General features: G+C 41.2%; 1 protein-coding gene across 9 annotated transcripts in view; it reads right to left on the reverse strand.

Annotated features, from left to right (window-relative positions):
- The window catches only part of dab2ipb (DAB2 interacting protein b), a 149625-nt gene that overhangs the window by 107512 nt on the left and 28417 nt on the right, over positions 1–13696 (reverse strand). For 2 of the 9 annotated variants that reach the window (XM_056403015.1, XM_056403014.1), the window contains exon 1: positions 3386–3540. The exons of the other annotated variants lie outside the window; for them this stretch is intronic. The gene's annotated coding sequence lies outside the window, so the exon portion shown is untranslated. Of the gene's footprint in view, positions 1–3385; positions 3541–13696 lie in introns of those variants that run through there. 9 annotated transcript variants of the gene reach the window in all.

The raw sequence follows: 13696 nt of genomic DNA on the forward strand, positions 1-13696 counted from the left end.
TGAAACGGCTAATTGATTTTGATCTTAACGAGCAGTAAGTGCCAGCGCAGAGACAAAGTCTACAGCTGCAACCACATGCTCAAACATGTATTGTGAAATAAATAGAGTCACACACACTAACCAGATCATTTATCTCACACATCATCACGCACAGCATGTGTATCTGGATGCACGGAACATACCCTGCAAAACACATGTTCATATGGTAATTGTACGGTATGTGAGCACCCTCTACCCTCCTCTACTCCCCAAACCTGAAAAATCCACACACACACACGCACACACACATGCACACACACACACACAGTGAAATCGCCCACATATACTGCTGTCAAACATATATCAAAATCCCTTCTGCTGTCTGTGATTTATGACGCTGACTAATTACATAGCTGTTCTTCAGAGAGCCGGGGTGGGAGGGTTAAAGGAAAGCTGGAAAGAGAGTGGAGGAAATGGGGGCAGGTCCTGTGCTACTAAAAGTCAGCTACAATAAAGTGTTTGTGAGAAGGAGACACTGCGGACAGAATGTCAAATAGAGACTTTGATATTAAAATACAGATAATTATAACACTGCCACACACACATACACATGAAAAGAGTACGTTAGGGAAATAAATATCACTATTGGACTGAAAATCAGAAAAAGTCCCATGTGCTTTTCCTTTGATCATATTTGTAACGTGTACCACACTTTGTAATATCACTTTTAAGTCCAGTATTTCAAAATCAAAATAGTCTCCATCATGACTTTCCCCAGAGTAAATGCAGCTGGAGTGGGATCTTTGGTTTCACAATCATAAAGAAATATCTAAACAAGTATGATCAAGACAAGAGATATTCATCTTGAAATCTTTTCTCAGTTGTGCTGTTCCGTTTCTTCTCTCTTTTTTTTTGATGAGACAGTTTCACAACAGCTCTATTGGCGCTTTTATTTTTATTTTTTTTACCAAAAAGGACACATCACAGTCTGCATTCAACACTACAGGGATGGAGGAAAAGACAAGACACCTTTAAACACACTCATCAAACTCTGAATATAAAACTTGCTGCAAAACAAATACAAAGAAGTTCCAGGTCTCAAAGCCCTCGTCGCCATATTTATCTAATAACATTAAGCAAGTGTTTTCCACTGGAACACACAGCAGAGATTTACAAGGGGGAGAGGGAGAGAGGTAGCAGAGATATGTGAGTAATACTGGGACGCCATTATCTCTTTAGCCAGAGTGGCAGCAGTTTATCACAGCAGTCAATCATCAGGTAATCTGTGAGAAACTCCTTCCACTTTCGCTACCTCAGAACACTTAGTCAGCGTCCACTGGCTGGGCTGCCTCAGATAAAGATGTTACAAAGACTGGGTCAGCAGACTCCATGACAGGTTATGTTAGGTTTCTATTTTATTTATCACCTTTTATTCAAACTAAAATGGCCTTCCTTGTGCGTCGTGGTCTGCAGGAATATATGGCAATTTCTAGTGTGGTGTTTATTGCAAGAGCTCATTATTTGATCAGCAGGAAATTAATACATTATTTTTTTTAATAAATGATATAAATTACTCTGCTAAAAATCTACATTTTTACCGGTTTCAGCTTCTCAAATGTGAAGGTTTTTCAGTTTTTCTCTGTTTTCTATCACTGCAAACTGAACATCTTGGAGTTTTGACAGTTTTAGTTCTGTCCTCACTATTTTCATACATTTTAAAGATTAATAAAAAAACAACCAAGAGATTAACTTAATGAAAAACGTATTACTTGCAGCCCTTAACAAATCCAGGTCAATAACTCAACAACTGAGTAATCCAGTAGTACAGCATCTGTAATCTGCAGTTACAGCAGAGTGTGTTAGTCCAGATCGCTGTTCACTCTTTGTCTGTCTTTTACTGTTATGATCCACGCTGATCCTTGACTGGAGCTCTGGCTCACTCATCTTCCCCTCCACTGACGCGGCCACCTTAGGAATGCCATTCCAGCAGTCAGTCCATAATTCCCGCTCAGTGTTCCCAGTAATCCCTCTTCTCCGGCTGTTCTGAGCCTACTTCCTTCCCCACAGCTGCTGGCTGGCCCGGCTTGCTCTAATAATAGGACAACAATGCCCGCCCCACGCCCGGACACACAGCACTGCACTACTACTGCAAAAAAAATGAAGAAACCCCCCCCAACTCTAATTCCAAAAACATTTCTCATGGAATCTAGATGTTTTTAAGTGTTTCCCCAGCTTGACACAAGTTTTATACAAAAAGGTCATAAAATGTTTAATCAACATAAATCTTTTAATGTCACTATAATTACTGATGTCTAGCTCCAAAAGTGCAACTTTCTAAATTGTTGACATTCAGTACTTATGTGTGTGTGTGTGTGTGTGTGTGTGTGTGTGGGTAATAGACTGCAGCATGTAAACACATGTTGGTGGAGGAATGATGGTGAGGCTGCACAGTCAAGTGAGCCACTATCTGTGGTAGAGGAGGCACAGAAGACACTGTAATCATGCAGGAGCTGATAAATGAAGACTACACACACACACACACTGCTGAAGTACTTAAACACTACCTTGTGCTTTTGCCACAGTGTGTTGGAAGGGGACTAAACCTCCACACACACACACACACACACACACACACACACACACACACACACACACACACACACACACACACACACACACACACACACACACACACACACACACACACACACACACACACACACACACACACACACACACACACACACACACACACACACACACACACACACACACACACACACACACACACACACACACACACACACACACACACACACACACACACACACACACACACACACACACACACACACACACACACACACACACACACACACACACACACACACACACACACACACGACAGGTTATGTATAAATGTCACATTTATGTTACATGGCCCTGTCAGCAAAGCAGCCCCAGGCTGCACACACAACAAGGAAAGGGAGGCATTAATCAGAAAAGAGTCCGGAGAGACTGAGAGCCGGAGTTTTTTTCTCTCATCTCCTGCTGCCCCACTTGTAGAAGCTCAGAATCACATGTTGCAGCTCTTAAGTGTCTTTGAGCTTGACAATTATTCAACAACTTCTTCTCTCCACGTTTGTTTCTTCCATAAAAGATAGTTTGCTTCTTTCAGCCTGTACTTTGCTCCTGTCTCTGACAGATCAGTGTGATAATGTTGCTTCCCTGGCACGTGAAAAGCTTCAACACCTTCTCCTCTCCTTCAGCCCCCCTCCGCCATTCCACCAAGAGAGCAATCACACAGAAAAATCACGAAATTTGCAACTCAGACCCCCTTTTCTCTCACAGAATCACTGGCCAGTGGACGGAGGAAAAGAGAAAAGAAAGGAATGCTAGTGCTCACCTCAGACAAGGTCCCACTACCGCAGGGAAAGCAGTAGGAATATCATCCTCAATCCACACAGAAAACCAAGAGCAACAAGTAGTAACTCCAGCGATTTCTCCTCCCCACTCTCGCACTCCTGCTTCCTTGCTCCGTTTCTCCCTCTGCTTCGCACTCATTCAGGCTGCAGTGGACTGAGCAAGTATGTGTGTGGTGTGTGTGTGTGTAAGGGTGTGAGTGTGTATGGTCCTGTGGACTCCTGCAGGGGCACTTAGCAGGGTTCAGGTCCTCCCCCTTCTCAGGCTCACACAGAGAGAGAAAAAAAGCTCACCCACACACACACACACACACACACACACACACACACACACACAAACAGAGGGCAGGAGAGTATTCTCTTTGTCTTTTGTTGCTTTCTCTCACTTCCTTGCTCTGTGTTTTCAAATGTCTGTAACTCCCTGTTCTACAGCCCCTTTCATATGAGAAAGCGAATGACAGAGAGAGACCATGCATGTGTGTGTGTGTGTGTGTGTGTGTGTGTGTACGCTCATGCACAGGGAATGCCGTCGTGCCTCAGCGCCCGGGGCTCAGAGAAGGAGGAGGAGATGAAGGAGGTGGAGTTTAGACCTCAGAGAGCTGAATTCCTATATCACATCCAACCAATCAGAGGGCTTGTTGCGGTTGACCAAAAACCGCGGGGCCAGGCCGGGCCTCGCTACCACACTCCAGCTTTAAAGCATTAGCTGAAGTCTGCTGTGCACTTTAGGCTACATTCTGCAGTGGTTCTATGGAAGAGCATGAGTGTTTTTATCTTGAAGAATTCCTTGTCTTTGTTTACAACTGCATTTTGCTCTGCCTGACAAATACTTCAATATTAAACATTCAATAAAAATATCTAAAAAATACTTACTATGTTTATTGCAATGGAAAGCCAAGGAAACATTATCTATATTGCACATTTCAGGCACAAAAGTAATTCCAAGGGTTACAAAAACTGCATAAGGCATTTAAAACACAAATTCCTCTGTCGGCTGCAAATGACAGAGAGACAGAAAGTGTTGCAAAGAACACGGCCTCACCTGTTGTTTCCTTTCTCCTTAAATGCAAGTTCAACCCAACCCAAGCCAGTTTCCAAACCATGATTAAGCAAAAAGCTAAAGTCACCACACAACACTATGCTACAGCACAGGTAATAGGTATGTTACAGTAAGAAGTGGCCTCGCTGAGATGTTCAATGTCTTTTCCCATGACCCCCCCCACAAACACCACCACCCTCCTTCCTGCCAAAGAACAGGACTCTCATGTTTCTGCTGCCGTCCTTGGCCAGACATTTGTCAAGGAAGACATTTGTCCACGGAGGTGACATCAGATCCCCCCCCCGTCCTCCTGCTATTCACACCAGTTTACTTCTACTTCAGTGTCGTCCTTCTCTCACATCTAGTCACACCAAAGCCCTAGGGCTGTGTAATAAGAAAAATATCATATGATGATCCCTCTGTGCAGCTACACTGTGTTATGTTAGCTTTTACTCAAATATATTTCTTTATTATTGCTGTCGTGAAATTTCATGTGATGGTAATTTAACAGGGATACAGTCATGCTAGCAGCTCCGTAAGTCTGTACTTAGCCACTGCATTGCTTCATGTGAACATGCTAACATCAGGAAACTAACATGCTCACAGTGCTAATGATAACATGCTGATGTTTGACAGGTATAATGTTGACCATGTTCACCATCTTAGTTTAGCATGTTAGCATGCTAATGCTAATTATCACTTAATACTACGTAAAACTTCAGTTGATGGGAATGTCATTAGTCTGGCAGGTACTTGGTCATAAAACAGTGAGAGTGAAATTGAAATGAACCAATCAAATTGAGAGATTGGCCTGATAGTGTAAGATGAAAAGTGAAGGGTCACCAATATATTACAATTAATTTTGAGATAGGTGTTAATGTGTTTCCACACACGGGAATCCAAGTCATTTCTTTAAAAAATAACTATGTCAGCCTCATGGTGGAGCTAGAAGCAAAGTCAGGGGCTCACCGAAGTCAACAGGATTCATCCTGTGGGGACAATGAATTACTGGATTAAATGTCATAGGAATCCATCCAACAGTTGTTGAGATATTTCAGTCTGGCTCAAAGAGGTGGACTGAGAGACCAACACCGTCATCCCCAGGGCCACGCTGCCTCCGTGGCTAAAAATACAGAAAAATGCTAAAACTTTTGCGTGGCATTAACTTAAATTAATTAAATCAAATGTGCTCTACACACACCAAACCAAACTGCATAGGACACATGAAATCTGGAAAAGAAAAACCAGGTTTCAAACCATCTGTTCTACTGTTGCTACTATATTACTATAAAAGCATTCTTAATGTATTTACATTTATGTAGCCTTTAATAGACCATTAAGTTATTTAATGAGGAAGTTTGTAGTTAAGGTAAACACATTAACACTGACTGATCCAGCACAAAAATTGCGGAGACAAGATGTTTATTGAACTACTTTAACATCTATAATTACTCTAATTATAATAATTGCGACAGAGCATTAAAAAGCCAATAGGTTTGAATAAACTGATGACAGACAGCTCCGTGTTTCCTCCACTCCACATTTAGAGTCCCGGCTTCCAAAACCAAAATGGAAACAGCGCAGTTTCCACACATATCCAGTAAATGTGAAACGATACAAATTGCTGTGTTGCAGAGGCCGTGTGTGACATCAGTGAGGATGGGATAAATATGTTGATCTATTACTTTCATATGTTTCTCGCCTCTGAGGAATTAAGCACAGCTACAAAACTCTCGACATCTTGTTGTGAGTTTGTCTTTGTTGTGCACCAATGCCTGATGAGGAGTTATATGACACATTTTGGCACGTGAACACTGCTTCTTTTGAAGATTGGCCCGTTCACTTCCAAATTTCAAAAACAGTTTGCTACAATTAGTGAGGCTGTTTTCACATATTTGTTTTGATGAAAAGCTCAGTGCTCTACAGATTCACATGTCATGTAAAAAGTGCTAAGTATACAAATATGTAAGACAAATGACCACAGGTATTCACAGGTGTATAGAGGTCAGTGTATATTAGTGATCTGCCATCAAATGATGACAGAGGACGGCTGAAACTTTAGTTAGGAGGCAGGGACGCAGTTTCAGTTAACCTTACTTGTGAAATGTGATCACCTCAATACGAAACATCAGGTTGTACAAAACATTTTCAAAGAGCTTGTTTTCATTATTTAAAACAGTTAAATGCCAAAGGCCCTGCAAAGTGTTTTAGAGCAGACTGAGGTCATATCAGAAGACTAGGATGCTTGTTTAGGCAGAAGTTTGACTAAAGTCTAATCCGCCCCTCAATAAACAATTACCAGGGGAAACACCGGCAAAGAGGGAGTGAGAGTAAAATGGGAAAGACAGAAACCCAAAAGCCTGAAGTGACATAGTGAGTGAGTACTTCGGTATGTGGGCTATAGAGTTACACAGGGACAAAAAGTGAAGCAGTCTTCTCCTATAGACAACTCAGACACGCCTCTCCTTTTATCTCCCTGTCTGTTTGTCTCTCTCTCTGTCACAGTAATCCCTCACCCACCCTGTCACTCTGTTTATTTTCCTGAGTTAATTTGTGTGAGTTTATGTCCAAGAACGTGAGAAAAAGTTGAGGACATTCATAGTGACGACGATGCTTAACCACTGCCATCGAGTATGCACAGATTTTTGTGCATGAGAATGCGACACAAGTCTGGATCTCGGGAGTAAAAACAACAACAAAGCTTGAAGTTTTTCAAAAAAAGAATCTTCCTCAAGAAACGGCAGGTATGTTACTGCTGAGCCTGAGCCAGGAGAATGACAGCGACAATGGAGAAAAATACAGGATGTAAGGGGAAGATGAGGAGAAGAGAGAGCGGGATACCAGCAGCAGGCAGAAAGTAAAGAATAGAGAGTGTCAGTGTGACAAAAGAGCTGAACCATCGCTGACAAACAAGAAACAAATAGTCTACCTAATGTCTGCAGTTTCCTAACGATGTGCCATTCTGGACTCTGTTGAGCGCTTGGATGCTAAAAAAAAAATAAATCTGGAAATGAACACATTAAACAGTCAATTCAAATCAGAGTGTCTGGCTTAGGATTCGTCTCCTCTTGCCAGTACAGGCAGAGAAAAAAGGAATTTGTATTTCAGCTGTAGGAAGAGTTGGACATAGGACAGTCAGGAATGCCAACATCTGCCATTTTGGAGACAAAGGCACTTGTGTGCGGCACGTGGGGTCAGGCTGCTGCCATGCCTACCATGCCAGCAAGTGCTTTTTGTGGACGGATTCCAAAGGGAATTCAGCTTATAAAAAGGCGAGAACTGGTTAGAGTCTGGGGCCCACACCGGTCTAAAATGAATAGCACGTATCTGCCAAGGCCCGGCTTTCATTAGGACATTTATCACATACCATTCACACCTCTCCCTCCATATGGTTTCTGTCACTCTCAACTATCAAAATCCCCCGAACCTGATCATGCAGAGTGACATGAACTCTGAGTGTCTCGTCACAAATGTGTGAGTTTAGGTGGAGCACTATAACTCTGCTGATACCCCCCATGCAGAAGCAGTTTCCTACTTTCCTGAAGCCCCCTCCACCACCAAATCTTCGTCATATGACCCATATTTGCTATTGTTGACTTTACTTAGATCTGATCATGTTTAATCGTTAATGCCGGGAGGATTAGTTCTTCTAGCTGAATCCTTGATGTTGCTTGGATTCTTTAGAGAAATCCTTCATCCTGCCAAATCTAACAATGTTTTGCTGTAAACGGGCAAGTCTTGGCCAAAAGTGTCTCTGACTGAACTTACAGAAGTATACATATTGGATCTAAAAGCGGAGATTGTATTTGAAATATTGCCAACAGAACAACTCAATCTTAGTATAGAAAAACACAAACAGATATACAGTAACTGCCTTTAGTGCCTCCTTCGACATCTCGAAATGCCACCACATAGAGTGACATTAATTAGTTAGGGTGTCACACACAGTATCACAGTTTTCATAACCTTGTAAACCTTGTTTTATTTAATTAATCTGGTCTATAATTGTGAAAATTCTTCTTTCACATTTCCCTTAATGCATGTGGGCGTTTTACAGACAGCATACCCAGAACAGCATGTGACATGATGTAGAAAAAGACATTTTAACAGTTCACCCCATGATCATGGGTTGAATGTAATTTAATTGTGATGGTGAAAACAAAGCAGATAGAATATCACATGACTTTAAATCAACCATCTACAGTTTCATGTTGCTGCTTTTCTCAAGCTCTAATTTCAGGCTCAAATGACTGCATTTTCCCACCAGCATTGGTACTGAAATAAACACCCTGCTGGATCATCACAGATCTGTAGCTGGGTAAACCACACAAACAATGAAGAAGGGCAAACAAAACACTGATTAAGATCAGTTCATCTTACAATTCAAGAATCCTCTTTTGATTAGAATCTCCCAGGAAAAGACTTAAGTCTGCTAGTATTCATGCTCTCTCCGACTTTACCAGTTTCCTTTCACATAGTCAATATTTTCCAGCTCTCTCTCCACAACTCATTCCCTCACCACTCTCACCCTCTCTGGCACTCTGCTCAGTGTGGGACCAGCACATTTACATAAGACTTACAGAGACGTGAAAAGCACATTCCCAACATAAATTTGTTGTGAGCGTGTAACAAGCTCATGGCTGCGTTTGGCTCAGTTTTCTGCCCCTTGCAGTCACTTCAACTTAGACACACATCGCACACTTCGGCAGCAAAACATGTCATGGACACACACTGACACACAAATGCACAACATACACTAACATGCTTAACATCTACATGACATGCAGCAAAGGCGCAATTTACATTTGTGCACACGTTCTAGTTTTCTTTAACGCTCCATTGTCTCATATGCTCAGCACTGCTTTTCCCTGTTTCTTGACCCCGACTCCCCCTCCCCTCCCCGCAGCAGCGCTCTGTTGACTGACAGTCTATCATCAGGGTGGCTTTCTGACAAACAGGGCCAAATGGAGTCGTGCCACTGTTGCTGCTGGCCACAAGTCAGCTCTCTGAGGTTATTGCTTAGCTCTGCTCCTACAGTGTTATTTATATCCACCATCACCGGAGTAGTTGGTTTGATGAACTTTTCATCTGTCATCTCCTGTGTGAACCTCACATCTGTGGATCTTTTGGTTGGTAATCTGCTCTGTTTTCTTACTGTAACCTACCACTGTGCAAAAATGCACTTCTATAGTTCAGTCTAGTCACATTAAAAAAAAATGTGGAATTTCTTTCCTGAATTCAGTCAAATTTGACAAGACTTCATATTTTCACAATAAAATAAAAATGCCATTCTGATCAGATTGAAAAAAAAAATAAGGACATGGTCTTGCACTTTAATGATCGTTTTTACTTTTTCTTTTTGGGTTTCCTTTTTTGCTGCTCTCCAAAATAGAGTTAGTCAGAAACTTTTTTGACTACAGGAACCTTTTGAGGATCTATTTTTAGCTCCTTTACGATAAGAGGAAGCTTCTGCTGGTTGTTTGTCTGTAGTCTGTTTCTGTAGGTACTGCTTTTTCACAGGGCCAGTAACTACCAAGGTAGAGTCTGCAATGTTGTGCTGGACCACAACATTGGGGCCAGCCTATGAATGTGAATGTTGTTGACTTACTGAGTGATGAAGTTACATTGTAGGTCAACTGAATGCCAGGTGACTGAGCGATAAGGTTATACCTCTGGTCGGTCCGGCCAAGTGTTGTGTAGTGGAGTTTTCCCCCATTGGTTGTTGCTCTTTCAAAATAAATTGATGCAAACAAGCAGTGTTGCCAAGTTAGCAGCTTTGTCACTAGATTAACCGACTTTTCAGACCCATGCTGTCCACATGGCAGCATGAATGAGCCTCTAACTTTGTCTCTGAGCGATCATTTTACAAGTAAATATAGCAGAAACCACAGAACAGTCTTTATCTTCAATTAATGTGTTTGATGATTTGGTCAGATGACATCAAGGTTATAAAAGCAGAGTTTTGTTGACTTGGGAGTAACTGCTGGTAACATGTAGTCTTAATGGTCTGTGTTTCAATCACTATTTCGTATTTGTTCTGTTGTCTGAAACAGAAACAGAAAAACATGTAAGTGAGAACAGCTTTATTGGGAATTCAGCTGTATTAAAATACTGTATATGTGAGCACAGAGAGGAGGAGTGATGCTGAAACCGACTGACCTTGGGTATTTTAGGTTTTGACCTGTTCTCGTTTAGAGCATCACTAACTGGTAAAACACAAGAGATTATTTTATTCTTTATGATAGTTATACAGTGGAAAACTCAACAATCAAAAACCAAGAGGATAAAGAGATGCAAAGCAAGTGTGAGGGAGGGAAAGAGAATTTTTTATTTATTTGCCAATTGCTTCATTGTGGTTATGTACCATGAACAGACAAATTACGCACTATAATAGAAAAAGAAACAGAACATCACCAATCAGCAGATTGCTACTCTGGAGACAGACATCTTTATAGCATTCATTACAAATCACACGACTGTAAATTACAAAAGAGCAACATGATGTTTTCAAACTCATCTATATTTACTTTGTTTTTTCTCCACATGCAAAAATGATGTCTCAAACCGAGCACTCACAGCAGTGCAATTTATGATCGGTTTCATTTGCTTCGGAAAGGCAAACACAATTGCGCCAAAAAAAATTTTGGTTCTTGAGTTAAGTCCTTGAGGCTCCTTAGTTCAGCTGCAAATTAAGGGGAAATGTGTAAGAGACACAAATGCATTCTGACTATTTCCATTTTACTCATTCATTCCTCTGAGACAATCACCGGTAGCACTGCAGCATCCCAAAATGCACAGAGGACGCATCCGGACCTGACTGCACAGGCCACATTTGGACATGGTCAGGGATACATTTATCCAAATATGCAGTGTCAGACATATGTGTCCCTGACCTCCATGAAGGACTATCTAGTTTGTAGTAAATATATATAGCTTGAAAAAAGCTTCCAAACATAGACTTCACATCTCCTGACTCTCTCTGCATCCCTCTCTGTTTTCATATCTCTTCTCTCCAGCATTTTCTTTCTCATTTTGACCATTTCAGTGTGTAGAACGATTCATTATGCAAATAGCCACAGCGTTCCCCCTTTTTTCTTCTCTCTCTCTCCATCTTTACAAAACATTCAAAGTTTCCCACCACAAATAAAGTCAAAAATAAGCATGGGAGAAAAATCCCATCAGAAGCAGCCACTGCAGATGCATTTGAGAAGAATCTTAAAGCCAAGTGTGAAACGTAGTCAGTCTCAATCTCAGTGTTATAAGATACCTTAAGAAAGTTTGTGGCTCATAGGAAAAGCAGTTTATTCAAGTTAAAGATGTGTATGTAAAGTTAATGTTTAGTTTTCATTTCAAAATAACATCCAACCCACAAATCAGAGGTCATCAGAGTTAGTTTAGTCTTAGAAAAGCCAGTGCCACAACACACAGCCTGTTATTTAAAACTACTCCTGACATTTTCTTCCAGCCCAGCAGCGTCACTTGCCTTGACCTCTGGAGGAGTACGACAAGCAGCCTGAGCTTTTTATTTTATCTTGTTCATATAGACTTACAATAAACGCTACTGCTAACGCAGGAGCAGCAGGGTCAGAAGTCTGCGAGAAAAGAGTGATTATTTGGAACATTGCCACAGAGCTGCCCTAAATAACAGCATGAGGGAGAGTGCTTGAATTCTGGAGGCACCGACCCAGAAATCAGAAAATGTGACATTAGTAAACAATACACAATCTGACTTTAATGCTTTTTTCTTATAGGCTGCTGGGCAGAGTTGTTAAAAAGCCATAAAATAATAGTAATTATTATACATTTTATTTTCTGTATCTCCTGTCATTGGAGATGGGAGATTTTCCTGCATTGTAGCTGATCTTTGTGATTTCAATTGAAGTGTATTTTTATTTGATTATCCTGAGCAAACGTTTGCAAAGTTACCTGCAAACGGAAGAACCTTCAATGGTTCCGAAATCTGAACTGAGTAAATAAGGTGTTCTCCTTCTTTAAAGCAGCTACAATCAATATTTCCATGATGACAATGGACCATGTGAAAGGGGTCGCTCATATTAATGAACCTAGCGCTGACTTTGCAGTTCTCCTCAGCTCTGCAAAGCTTAACATCAATTATTTAGCCGTCAAGGCTGCAATTTTATTGTCTCGCTTCACTCTCGCTGCTTTCATAGTGTCTTTTTGGCCACAGCAGGCGGAAGTTTTCAGCTCTAAAAATCCTGCTACTGGCTTAGCAGCACATGGTAGACAGACAGAAGTTAGTGACCAGCTGGTGAACATACAGTAGCGGAGCATTTAGCTGCTAAAGTGCCAGATATTTTCCTCATGAGTTGATAGAGACCAGAGCTAAAAGTAAGTGCATAACGGACACATTCATCATTTGATTGATGATGTTGCTGAAAATGGGAATAATGAACTGTTTGCTAACAACTTCACAAAATCAACTCAAATCAAATTTAATGTGTGTCACACATGGAGAAAGAAAAAAATGCCTTTTAGTCTCTTTTAACTCACTGTTTTGCCATCACTCATTTATTGGGCAGCAAGAGACATACTGTACACTATCTGCCCATGCAGCAACAAACAGCAGACACAAACATCCAGCACGTTTAAAACCCAGATATTTTCTCAAGATTTTAGGACCCGTCTAACCTTTAACCCTCAAACCCAAGTCCCTGAGGAAGTGGGACGTGCCAGAATGACCCCACTTTGCCAAAACGCCTTTCCACCGAGGGTTTAAAATGTAGATTTGCTTCCCAAAAGATGCAAATACAGAAACATGAACATACACACATACACAAAGGCCTACACACACAAAGATGTTTACAGCTGCTGGAAACAGGACAGACTAAACATGGTGTTTTTATCAGTTTCTAAACACTTTAGACAACTCTCAAGGCTGAAACCTCAAAGAGTGAAGAAAGTCTCTATGCCAGAATGAACTTGACTTGACCATGAGGCCTGGCGTAAGATAACGCTTCCTATCTTAAAACTAGATTAAAATTTCTAAGCTGACAGCCCAGTTCCTAAATTTACACACCGTGTACCACCCAGCTCCGAAGTCTGGCTCGATTCTAGCACATGACAACACAAGCAAGAATAAATCTTTTATTAAAAGCTGAACATTCTTCAAGACAAAGCCCTGTAGCGCTTTCACCCACAAGACCACAGTTTCATCTGGATAAAATCTGGGAATTTTAGAAGTGCAGTCAGAAACCCTAATTTACTTCAAAATGGAAAATGAGTGAAAAGCCCCTTG

Source organism: Seriola aureovittata, chromosome 18, assembly GCF_021018895.1.
Source record: "Seriola aureovittata isolate HTS-2021-v1 ecotype China chromosome 18, ASM2101889v1, whole genome shotgun sequence".
Lineage (NCBI taxonomy): Eukaryota > Metazoa > Chordata > Actinopteri > Carangiformes > Carangidae > Seriola > Seriola aureovittata.